The sequence below is a fragment of the Chelonia mydas genome, chromosome 1, assembly GCF_015237465.2.
Source record: "Chelonia mydas isolate rCheMyd1 chromosome 1, rCheMyd1.pri.v2, whole genome shotgun sequence".
Taxonomy (NCBI): Eukaryota; Metazoa; Chordata; order Testudines; family Cheloniidae; genus Chelonia; species Chelonia mydas.
Window position 1 is genome coordinate 127,070,941 of NC_057849.1, and position 13,261 is coordinate 127,084,201.

At 40.3% G+C, this 13,261-nt stretch overlaps 1 protein-coding gene across 11 annotated transcripts in view; it reads right to left on the reverse strand.

The window, feature by feature from the left end:
- The window catches only part of NLGN4X (neuroligin 4 X-linked), a 245,856-nt gene extending 234,008 nt beyond the window's left edge, over positions 1 to 11,848 (reverse strand). For 3 of the 11 annotated variants that reach the window (XM_007060547.4, XM_037899774.2, XM_043537766.1), the window contains exon 1: positions 11,184 to 11,687. The gene's annotated coding sequence lies outside the window, so the exon portion shown is untranslated. Of the gene's footprint in view, positions 1 to 10,553; positions 10,805 to 11,183 lie in introns of those variants that run through there. The other 8 variants (XM_043537773.1, XM_043537768.1, XM_043537770.1 and 5 more) reach the window with 5 other exon arrangements.
- Positions 11,849 to 13,261: the final 1,413 nt, after the last annotated feature.

Genomic DNA, 13,261 nt, shown 5'->3' on the forward strand with positions numbered 1-13,261 from the left:
TGCATGGTCCCCTGTTTCCTGCAAGGGGTGAAGTGTCCAACATAGTTAAATGGTAGATATCCAGTGTACCAACAGAAGCCACAATGCAACAAATGTGAAGGATACTGACATAGGATACACTGGACCAAATATTTATGTTACATGTATCTGTCAGACCTTACACCACATCGGGACACCTATTTAATAACTTGTTCTTAGTTAGCTGCTTTTCTAGTCTATGCACTAAAAAACATTCTGAGGAAAATTAAGAGCAATATGATGCATAATTACCACATTTACTGATAGAGAAATTAGTATATATCCTATACTGTCTCTGGCCAACCACCAAATGCAAGTACTGAAATCAGGCAAACACATCAATTAATTATAGACCTAATTTTCTCTTCCATCACCCCCCTTCCTTACCCATTCCCCCCCAAGTCCTGCACACTTTTTTTATATTTGTGAAGAAAGTCTAATGCTATGTCCTTACCCTTTCTAGTTCCAAAACGGAAGTGCCTTGCAACAAGGCATTGGAACAGAAATTTCTACTTTTATGATGTTCTTTAATATGATGAATTAGTCACTGCTATGGCTATTAACTCTTTAATTCTAAACGTTTCATTATGGTGATCAGTGTTACACCTAGTAACACCCAAAGCTAGCAAGGGGCCATGGGATCAAGGATGGTGAAACAGCTGTCTAACTTGAGGCAAGGACAAGAAAACAGAGAATATTATTTGGGACATGCAGTGGGAAATATGATAGGATCCTGATCATATGTTTGGTTTCTAGAGAAGAAAACCAAGACTGTTTTTGAAAGACAAGACAGATTTATGCAGGAGAAAAATTCCTTTAGAATGGTCTATTTCAGAAGCAACAGGGAAATGAGACTTCAGATCCAACAATTCCAAAGAGAATGATTTAAAATTACACAAAGATGCAAATGAAGATGGCACAGGTGCCCCAGCAATAGGCCCTTACACCTATGCTTGCACCAACGGGACAAAATAATGTGGATGCAGGATAATGGCACATGTTGGTATGCACTATCTGTCTAGCTCCTTCTTCTGCATTCCAACAATGTTCCATCCCTGCACTTAGAACCGAGGAGATATATTTTTCTATGAGCAAAACATCGATTTTACTTTCCTGTACTATACAAATCTTACTTTCCTTCTAATTTACTCTGTTACCTTAGTTACACAAGCCAGTTGGCCTGCATGATTGTGTCTCTAATAGATAACTTGTCAAAATACAATTTGTGTAAATATTACATCAAATATGCTATATTTCTATATCAACAAACATAATTATTTTCTCTTTCAATGCCTTAATCCAATTCATACAACACACATATAGACTGTGGGGGAAAAGCATAAGAACTGCAAAAAAGTCTTAATACCATCAATAAAGCAAACAAAAGTATTTCATAACAATTGTTAACTCTTAACATTGCATCAATATGTCCAAAATATTGTCCACTGTAACTCCCTCACCTTACAAATTATCATCATCACAATGATCATATAAATAAGCGTCTATCTACCACATGAGCCATCCCCAGAATGACAGTAGTTTTCAGTGGTGCTAATTGCGAATATTTGCTCTGTCAAAATCAGTGATCTGCATCATCCATCCCCCAATTCTCCACCTGCTCTTTGGAACTCTGTGCACTGAGCAGTTCTAATTTGGGCAGCAGACCTACTGCAGGCTGTGTTAATATAATTTACAGCCTCCGATGCCACAGCTTGTCTGTCCACCTGTGCATAATTTGCCTCAAGTCCTACTGCCTCCTCACTCCACCGTGTATTGAGACCTCATCTTTGCTTTCACATACATGACACAAACTGCAACAGGCAAACATTATAATCATTACATTCATAATGAGCTACTATTGCCCATCCCAGGCCTGGAGCACAACTTTGTCCTACCCACTCAATGGTTATATATATGATTTACAGGAGGCACACAACCTGGTTAGCATGATCTTGAAGTACTACATAGAGCCATTTATTGAAGATGTTGGGTGAGAGAAACAACTATTGCAGCAATAAATACACTAACTGCTGGTGTCTCATTCTCTGGTTCTTCAAGAATACTGACACAATGCCCTTACTGCAGATGCCTGAGATATCTCAAGTCCCAGAAGCTGAGCAGAAACTGTGTTAAGCAAGGTGTGACCTCAGACTCTTTGTTCTTCATTTTGATAAAAAATAAAATTGGAAATGGCAGATATTGCCAGATTCCTATGGGAGCTTCACCTCTTCTGCAACAATTTCTCTGGGCTGCCAGAAAGTTTTTCAAAATTTCCCTCAAGCTACTGCTCCAATAGGCAGCCACTGTGGAACTGGGTACCCAGAGGGCAGTGCAACATTGTAGAGCAGCTCTGGTATGAATGTAGGGCACAACTGGCCCTACAAAACCACAGCTAGTGTGAGCATTACATCAATGGTTCAGGTACCAATTCAGTTACCACTAATTCAGTTTCCAGTGGTTCAGGTCTCCAGGGTACACACAGGTTTGGTTTGGTTTTAAACAAACCTCAGTAAGACATCATGCAAAGCTATGGTGCTTGCTGAACAAATGTTTATTATTCATACTAGAGCAACAAATAACAAAAGTCTTGAACATGGATAGAGGATAATATACGGTCCTAAGCTTTTGAATCATCAGTATTCTGCAGGCTAGTGAAATTTATGGCTCCCTACACTTTCACATCCTGTTCATTTATAATAGCTTTCCAAAAGAGGGATTGATTTTGCATAAATGAGCTTTTCAGGAGAACAGAAGTTTTCTGCTGTTTAAAAAGATGGATTTGGAAGCATTTTAATGAGCACAGATTAAAATCCAGGCAACAAAGTCCCTCTAAATGGGACCCTGTATATTTCACTCAGATATTGCATATTCCTCATATGCTGCCTGACTCAGGGTCCACTGTATTTTCCAGGAGTCTTTCCATTGACTTCACCGGGCTTTGGATCATAATGCTAATCTTAATTATGTTGATGGACTATGATACATCCAGTAAAGAAAAGAGTAGGGAGTTTGTTGTGCGTTAGTTGGCTTGAGATGTGGCTGGCTCCTATATATGGCTATACATAAAAGTGAAATACTGGCTGTGCTTACTGGAAACGTTCCCACAGCCATATCGACAAAGGCACAATCAAATGAGAGAATCTGAAGGAAATTTTATCCCTCTGTAAAATGCAGCTATCTGGCAACATTTTGTATTTATTCCCATGGTGCTTTAAAAAACAACAACAACAACAACACACACTCAAGCCCTAAAGAGGTGTACAGACAAGGCTATAGATTTGTAAAGAATTTAAATGAAGGCATGGGAGGTAAAGATGGATATTTATTCATTTATTCCAGAAAAAGAATTCTCAAATGCACAATTACTACAATATCTGTGATTTCAGAGTAAAACTGAAGTATAGTAAAGAATACAACTGCCCTCTACAAGCTGCACCCTGCAGCCAACAAGTTTTACTCCTCCTAAATAAATTAATCTGCAACTTTTCCTTTGCAAGTTGCACCATTATTTGAAAACAAAAAGTTTGGTCTTAATATCTGTATCAAATGAACATAAAATATAAACCAGAAACATGTGTGTCCATTCCAACTTGTTTATTTGAAAATGCAGCTATCAGTTTTTCCTCTAACTTATATAATATTTTGGCATGTCTAAAACAGGACTTTTGTATTTTAGGGTAGCAAATTTATTTAGGGTATCAATCATTATTAATTTGTAAATCATCAATAAGTGTGTGGCGCTAAGCAATAAACACATCAGTAGTCTCTATCTTGGAGAACTTAATGTATTGTACGGTTATTAACAAGTGTTCATTTATGGAACAAAGGAGTTAAAAATTAGTGAAAAGTCTGTTCAGGGAAACTTAACTCATGCTTTAGTACTTACCAGGTATTTTCAGATATGGCATATATAAAGATAGAGCAATGCCTCATAGAACTGGTTAATTGGCTTTTCTCATTTTCAGAGGGCCCAAATATAACTTCATGCAATAGTGCAAGTGAGTTTGGTGGTGTTAACCCAGTACCTTGTGTGGCACCTATTACACAAAACTGCCACGTGATGGCAACAATCAACATGGCTGGCAGCCCCTGATTTGGCAAGACCATTGACTGGAATAGCATTAGAATAAGGTCTATATATGATTTGAGCAAACCTGCTGACTTCATGCCCACTTTATGCCTGTGCCTGACTTAGCACTCAGATACAATGGGGATGAGTGATTTTAAAATGCTTAAATATTAGATGGCCTAAACAAGATCTATAATCATGAGGCGGGAAGGCTTTGTTTTGATTGATTTACTGGCCTTGTGTATTCTTTGGGTTCGGGATTGAAGAGCCATATCTCCATTTGTACCAAAAGGGGGGAAAGGGTCACTATTGTTGGAGGAGCAACAAGTTACATACTTTTTTTATTGCACATTTATATCCAACAAATGCAAATCTGAATCAAGCTCTTAGAGAAATCTACACAGCCACCAATTTATGGTAATACAATCATCTCTAAAATTTTAAGTACTTGCTATGCCATTGATTATAATTAATAAAGAACTAAAATGCCTGTTTCATTGATTATTATAATTAATACTAAAGTACTTTTTTGTTATAAATAAAAATAATTTAAAGAATTTAAAAGTTGTTATACAGAGTAGTAAATAAAAGATGAGTTATGTCACACTATGTAATGTAGAATAACATTTGTCAGATTAATAATTTCATAATTAGACATAACCAGGCATCATTTCATTTCCAAAAACCAAAAATGGTAGTTTTTTCACTATATGCCCCTATTAATCATGTCATTATAAAAATTACTATATTCTGCCTAATATTTCCATCACTTTTCAATATGGCCTTGGTACATTCTAACCAAGATCCCCAAAATAGTTCCATTATAGTCACAAAAAAATTGATACCTTTTAAGAAAGTCATTTTAATAATGGTAGGGCACATGGGTTCTTCCCCCCGACCCCAGCCCCAGTTTGCAGAGTGAATTAATCAGTCTAGTATAATAGCTTCTGTAATATTTTTTCTAATAAGAGTTCCATTAATTTTCTTTTACAAGGTTCACCAACCCCAAGCTGCAAATCTCAGTGTGCACATAAAGTGACAATGGAGAGATGAGCATGGAAAGTCTTACCCTTTTACTTACTGAAGCTATATTCGGTTGAATACATTTGCTAAAACATGTCCTAACACTCAGAGTGGTGTGTGAGCTCAACGCAGAACACAGCAGAATGTAAGAGCTGTACAAGGTGATCTCAATTATTACAACTCATTTTTACATAGAGTACGATAGTGTGCATCTGAACATTTCTAACTAGGTTTCATTTCATTATATGATCACATATATTCCATTTGAATAAGCCATGCTAGTGGTCAAACCCTTATACAGATGTAACTGGGAAAGGCAACATCTTCTGAAGAGGCTATTAATGTTCAGGTTTCAGAGTAGCAGCCATGTTAGTCTGTATTCGCAAAAAGAAAAGGAGTACTAGTGGCACCTTAGAGGCTGTAGCTCACGAAAGCTTATGCTCAAATAAATTGGTTAGTCTCTAAGGTGCCACTAGTACTCCTTTTCTTTTTATTAATATTCAGATCATCACACATGCTACGGTAATAAATCACGAAATAATATTGTTCCATATAAACTTTCTTTTAAATCTAACAATCCAGAAATATGTCCTCCCTCCAACCCCCCCAGTTCACTTATTTATAATTAAGGAGAGCTGATCTCTTTTTTTTATTACTACCTTCTTCAAAATTATATTTTTTTCCTATGAATTGTACCCATTGTTTTTTTTCCCCTATACATTTTAAAGTTTTCTCCCCCCTACTCCACTTTCAGGTTATGGAAAATGGACATTTATTACCTACCACTTCTATCATTTCGAGAAATAGTGCCAATAAAACCTTTTTTCTTTTCAAACAGCAAGGATTTTTTTTCTTGAAATTCAGATCTGGGGACTACTAACCCAAACACAACAGAACTATTAAAATGTGATAGAGTTGAGTACATAACCCTGTCAGATGTAGGGATCAAAATGGCTTGGAGAATAAATGCTTTACAAACATTGCTTGAGCACACCTGGGCTGAACTGTGACAGAGAATAGCTGTGGTTTGAAATGAGAGTCCTGATGATCTGAGTGGCTTATTGCCAGCCTCATGTTTATGTTTTGGTTTTATTAAGTTTTCCTCTTTTTAGATTCAAAGTCTGGTATGAGTTTGTAATGAATTTTGGTCACACAAAAGAGATCTTGAACATTTGTGCTTTGTGACAAGTCTTCAAACAGCAGAATGACTAAATCCTATGCTGTTTACAAAGTGATGCTTTTCCTGTCCCACCCAGGTGGATCTGTTCCTTACATTGTGTGATTCAGCTGTCAAAGAACAGCATGCTTCTTTGAAAGGCCAAGTGGAGGCCATATTGAGAACCTGTCAAAAGCAGAAGTACAGACCTTTATGCAGCGTTAAATTACTTTTTCATGTTAAACAAAGCACTGTTTCCATACATTTTTTTTTTTAATTTCCAGTTTCTACCAAGCAGCTCTTCCTTCTGCCTCTTCTCTTCGTTTCTAACTGACTGGTAATGACCTTCAGCTGGAATTTGCATATTAACACAGCCATTTTTGACAAACCCTTTATCACTATTCCTTTGAGTCAAAGAGCCTGTTCAAGATCACTTGTCTAACTAAACAGACTGAAAAGAGCATTTGTGACAATGAAGCTATGCATTTAGAATTTTTGGTAAATTATCCACTGTACCAGTTATCCTGGTTTAATCCAATCCAATAATCCTATTTTATTTAGAAGTTTTATTGAGAAGTTTTTCATTGTTGTGTATTTTCTAACAAGAATTGTCTTAACTGACCACTCTGCATTGTTGAACAAGGAAAAAATAATATCCCATGCACTTAGCATGAGGCTTAAAAGATGTCTGTGTTTACAGTGTACGTACTAGCATTTTGTAATATTTGACTTTGTGTTGTAATGTTACTATTTAAAGGAGTAGTAGGCAAATCATCAGTCTCAATTAGAAAAGTTAGCATTTTGAAATGTTACAAATCCTATGCAGACAACAAAATAAATTGTATGCACCTGATCTAAAGCCCACTGAAATCAGTGGAAAAGTTCCCACTGGTTTCAGTGGGTTTGGGATCAAGCCCTAGAGGAACAGCTGTATCAAATAAATATATTTTGGATGCCCAAACCACAGTTTCAGTTATGATACCTAGTATAGCCCAGATACAAACACACTGACAGTAGTTGCATTTGTGTGTTATCTATGCATGCTGAAGAGAAAAAAAAAATGTGACTTGTAAACAAAAGAAAAATAATTCTCAATTGCTAAGAACTAGTATGTCAGAATTAAAGATTCAATTATCATAAAAATATCTTGTCATGAAACGTACTGTTCTAATACCATCTAAATATTTTGCTTTCATAAATGACCTATTGGTAGGTCACTACATTCATAGTACCTTTTCACATCCATGGTATCTAATGATTAGTTGGAATAGGTTTATGACTAACAGTATACAACCCTGTCTCCGGCAGCATAACTGAAAAGAATTACAGCAACCCTCCTGAAGGTAATAATATGTATAGACCATTCTATAAAAATATTAACAGAAGTAGCAGATATATTTTTCATAAGAAAATGGGGGGGGGGAGGAAAGGATTAATTTTAAGTATGAAACTAGCCCACCTACGTAAACCTGAGTTTTTTATCCACTGAATTACAATTGATGAATGTAATGATCAACTCTCTAGGGTAACACAAAAAGTTATTTTCTTATATTAATAATAGGAAAGGATTTTAAATGTCTTATAACAAATAAATATAATTTGTAGTGCATGGGATGTAAATTACCACCCTTCCATGAATCTGAGATGATTTAAATTTGCAGAGAAGTCCATACTACACTGATGTGTGTGTGTGTGTATATATATATATATAAATTTACACACACACACACAATGGAGATTTCCATTCAGTGTACCTACTAACAATTTCATTCATTTGCCCTTGCATTTTGAACACCTTTCCTCTACTTACAGGAACACACTCCTAACACTATTAATCATTTGGGATCAAAATACAGCCTAGATTTAAGGATTCCCCCCCCCCCAAAAAAAATTGATGAAGCATGATTATGAAGTCAACAAATGTTTCCTTACTTTTTAAATACAAAGGATCAAAAGATGAACATTTGTTTACATCATTGTGGTTATAGTAAACATTAACCCCCAATAAAGCCTATGGACTCAAAAAGTTAAATATAAAGCATCTAATGTAATAAATTAAATGGCCACATCAGTCTCTGCCTCTGCTTATTGAATTACCAGGACTGCTATAATTTAATCCAGAAACTTGATCTATCTAATAAAATATAGATAGGGACTTTCACATTTCATTCCATTAGCCATCCTTTGACAGAAATTGCTGTTGCTTATCTCATACACATCCAGATTCTGCACTTTTTGAAAACTTTTCCTTAAAACCTTTCTAGTTCCCTTGCTTCTGAGGACTGCGCAAAGGGGGGAAGCTGGAGGTAGGAAATGCTTCCTGGATGTTAAACCATTTGAAATCCAACATGATTTTGTAGTTTTAAAACATACATGCAGTTGGGCTTTTAAGATACAGAGGTGGAATACATGGAAATAAAACATTTCAAGCAATTGACCAAATCTCAAAAATAAAATTAAGTCACTAGGAAGTGTCCACACTACCACCTTGTGGAATTTTCTTGCAAGAACAGCACCTGCTTGTTTCCACAAAGTTGTTTTTTGTTTTTTTCCCCTGCCTAATATTAAAATTAGTTTAGTTTCAGGGGTAGATAAGGGTTCTATTATTACTAGTTTATTTTATGAAAACAAGGGGTAGGCCCACAGCTCAGATGATTAACTTATCTCTTGGGTTTCTTTATTTTCCTCTCTCTTGCTCTCTCTAAATAATTGCCCTGGTTCTAAATGATGAAATAATCATAATAAATTATAACAATAAATCAAATGTAGCCTTGTCTCAATGAACCCCAGCACCGGGGGAGCGGAGAGGTGGGGTGGAATCTTTCCCGCAAGAGGAAAACAGTAAAACAACCACTTGTGAAACCTGCCGCAGCCAGAGCGTCTGCTGGGGACAGGAGAAGGAAAAGAGGATCCAGTTTCTTCCAGCTGAGCCAAATCCACTGAAAGTAAGGGCACTGTTACCCTGAGGGGGGTGTGAGCCTCTAGGCCGTCCCCTTGTGGTGTCTGGACTGGGATAGCTGGTAGGAGAAGTCCCGAGGACCCAGGCCGCTGCAGGATGCTTGCCCTGGCTTATACCCCCTCCCAGGGGGCAAATGGAGCTCTGTGCAGTCAAGGCCGGCGCCGGGCACCGGACAAGTGGCTGGGGTGAGGTTGAGGTGGGGAGAAAGGCCGCTCAACCCGACGGACAGGTTGCCCTGGGGACGTTGGGTAGCCCAGGCTGAGGGACTCCTGGCCAGGAGGAAGGAACTTACTGGCATTGCAGCTTGCCGGAGAGGGAGCTGAGCTGCCGCGTGCGGGGCGGCCGGGGGAGCTGGGGATGTTTGCCTGAGGCGTCCCCATCACCTGGATCAGCTAGATGAGTGCTAGGCGGTGTAACCTGGGGAGGGCCAGATTGCGGGGGCGGGGGGGGGCGATGTGTGCTTGGGGCTGTCGAGTGGGCAAGGACCGTGTCTGCAGCACGGACTGCTAGACAGTGGCTGCAGTGAGCAGGGGAAGGGGAAGCGCTCTGCTATAGCCGCCCGCTCCAGAAAAAACTCCTCTTGCAACTGGGACCCCAGCGAGGCTCAGCCTCCCCCCCGGGGCCAGCAGCTTTCGCCGGGCGGGGGCGGCCCGAGAGAAGGCGTCTGGCGGCAGGTCTGACAGCGGGGAGGGGGAGGTAGAGGTTCAGCGGCTGCTCTCGCGGCGCCCCCCCCCCCCCCCCCCCAAGCTGATGGCTGCAGGAGGGACAGATCATCAATCACAGCACCCTGCAGAGGCAAAGTGTGGGTGGGGGGGGCGCTGCAGTGCAGGAGGGGTGGGCAGGCAAGGGCAGTCCCGGGGACGTGGGCACGGGGCTGGGCAGCGAGGGGAGGGAGGGGGAGCCGCTCTGCGGAGAGCGGGAAGGCGGCAGGTTTGACACAGAGAGTTGGGGGGGGGGGGGCAGCAGCAGTTTCCCGTGGGGAAGGTGCAACCCGGGGCCAAGGAGCGCGGAGAGGCTCCACATGAGGCACCCTCCCCCCCCCCCCCCATATCCCACACACAACCCCAGCACTGCCCCCTAGCCGCGCGCCAGCCCCAGCTTTGCAGAGAAGCCGATTCGCCCCCCCCCCCCCCCCGCGAGGCTTCCTCTGTCCCCTTTTATTTCTCTCTTTACACTCCGCTTTTTTTTTTCCTTTTGTTTCCCCCACCTTCGCTTTTCCTTTCGCAAACCCCCCCCCGCCCCAGCTAGCCAGCCACCCTCCCTCGCGAGTGCCGGGCTCCAGTCCATCACGTGTGAGAACCCATGCATCACAAAAGCAGGCATTTTACCCGAGCCCAGCCGCTGAAGAAGAAAAGAGGGTGAATCGCTCCATAGAAGAGCCAAGCTGTGTGTTTTGTTGTTGTTGTTGTTTTAAAGGAGGGGAACACAGCGAGGTTAACCCAAGCCCTAAGTGCCGGATCTGTAATTCCCTCCACACCACCGGCGCACACAGGAGGTCCTGCTCCTTCCACTGCCTCTGATCTCGTTTGCAGGAAACTGTAGCTTTGCTCTCTTTCTCTCGCCCTGTACTGCAGATATCCCCCCCACACACACCCTTCCTCCTCCCGCGCGCGCACACACACACACACACACACTTCTGTTTATTTGTCTGTTAGGCAGAGCTACTTTGTAAACATCTCACACAGAGCCCCAGAGCCTTTTCAAATAGCTGATTGCAGCAAAATGCCTCCAAACAAATGACGGTCCAGGAGAAGACAAATTCTAGATCTGTAGCTGCACAGATGACATGAAGATAGTCTAGGATGGGGAAGAGGACAGAAAAAGTATCGCCTTAAAAATGATGGGGAAAGTAAAAGCATAAACGACTGCAGCAAACTGATCACCCTCTGCCTCAGAACTCACTGCAACCCCCGCAAAAATGAACATGAACACACAAACCTTAAATCTAGTATACCTACCTTAACAGTGCGAAAGCTGCAGCTGAACGGAGGTCCTTTTTTTACTCAGCCAAATTCTTCCAGGGAATCCTGACTGGATATCAGACAACAGGAATTATTCAAACAAGGCTCCCCTCTGTTTTTTGGAATCCAACGCGATTTTCTTGTCCAAAGGAATGCAACGACCACAAAAAATAAAAATAAAAAAGCAACAACAACGCTGGATTTGGAGGAAACTGGTGCTTACTGTTGTAAACGACCTACATTCAGGAAGAAAATTCATTACAAAATCAGTGCAAGAGGGAGAGTTGGGTTTGTGAGTAAGAGCTCTGATTGCCTATGCGGAGACACAGACAGGGAGAGAGACTGATCTGCAAGGAAAAGAGAGATTGAAGAGGGAGAGAGGTCCAGACTGTACCAGTCTCTCTCCTTCTGCTATTGGACCAAACTGAATGAAATTTACAAAGCCAGCAGCCAATAGATCTCTGCAGTCTGCCCCATCACTACAGAAACCATATCTACATCTACAACCTAATGCAAAGAGTATCTAATCCTACTGCAAACCAGCTGTAACACAATTATCAAGGGTACCTATATGATTGAACAGGTGGGCATTTTACACATGTAGAAATAACCGAAGAGAGGCAAATCACAGCGATACTTCCATTGCTTTTTTCTATTCCAATAGCTTACACAACAAATCCATGCTTTTTTTAACCCATTAAAGCCAAGATTTCTATAATGTTGAGCAGTGTTTAAAGCGGCAGCGGTGAACCTCTTTCAGTGGTTATCAAACTTACCAATATTAACTTATGTGACGAATGGCTAGAAAGAGTTAAACATCCTGCAAAATAAATAACCCTCAAAAGACATGTGGTGAGATAATGTTTGGGTATTTACATATGTATGAGTAGGGTCAACAATGTAATCAACAGTCCCTGTCTATGCTGTATTCTGATATCATTTAAACGAATTGTAAACCCGGGATATCTTGGTATTCATTTCTCTTTGAAATGTACTGTGAATGGTGGAGGAACAAGCAAATGGCCTTATGTTAATTAGTATAGCTAAGTACTGGTCATGGACCTCCTTCAAAGTCATGCTAATTACCTTTTGTTCCTCAAGGAACTCCAACTTGTCAAAAAGACATGAAATTGTATAAAAGATCCTTGGGTCCTGATTCTGTCATCTCAGATCTGCTAAAGCTCCGTCAAGGAAGTTTGAACTCTTTGGAACTACAAAGATCACTATCTCTGCTATGAATCTGAACCTCAATGGACTGAACTCATGTCTGTCTGTATATCCATCTTTTAACCATACTCCTTCTCTTTTGTTTCTTAATAAATTTTAGTTTAGTTAATAAGAATTGGCTGTAGAGTGTATTTGGGTAAGATCTGAAACATTCAATAACCTGGGAGGGAATGTGTCCGATCCTTTGGGATTGGTAGAATCTTTTCTTTTATATGATGAAATAAGGTTTACAGAAATTTTCATCATATTCGACATGGTTACCTGGATGGAGGCCTGAGGCTGGATCACTTTAAAGGAATGTGTTGTTTGGACTTCTGAGTAACCAGTAAGGTCATAAAGAAGCTGATTTATGCTGGCTTGGTAAATCTAAGTATTGGAATATCCACCAGCTTTATGGGGATTGTCTTCCCCTTTCTTTGCAGTTCACCCTAATTGAATGACCATAGCTGGCTCCACACTAGGACCCTGGTCACAACTTACAATGATTGGAAGGAATAATATAATGGAATAACAATCACTGCCTGTTTTAGGTTCCCCTATCTGCTACCTCTCCAAATTAAAACAGCACAGTAGTGACTTGCTCAGTCACAACTATTTAAATATATTTCCATGTAAGAAGGTGTAATGTGCATGTTTTGATTATCAGAAATATCAGTTTGAAGGTCAAGTCCAAGGGCTGGATAAATGGCAATGTAGTTAGTGCTGGTACAACTATAAGTCTCCGATTCACTTCCTAGATCTCACTTTTTAGGCCATCAAAAGGACAGTGTTGTGCAGAAGGTGCATGCTCAGTCCTGGAAACACATATGCCATACTTCACTCTGCAGTGACTCCCCCTGGTCAGTATA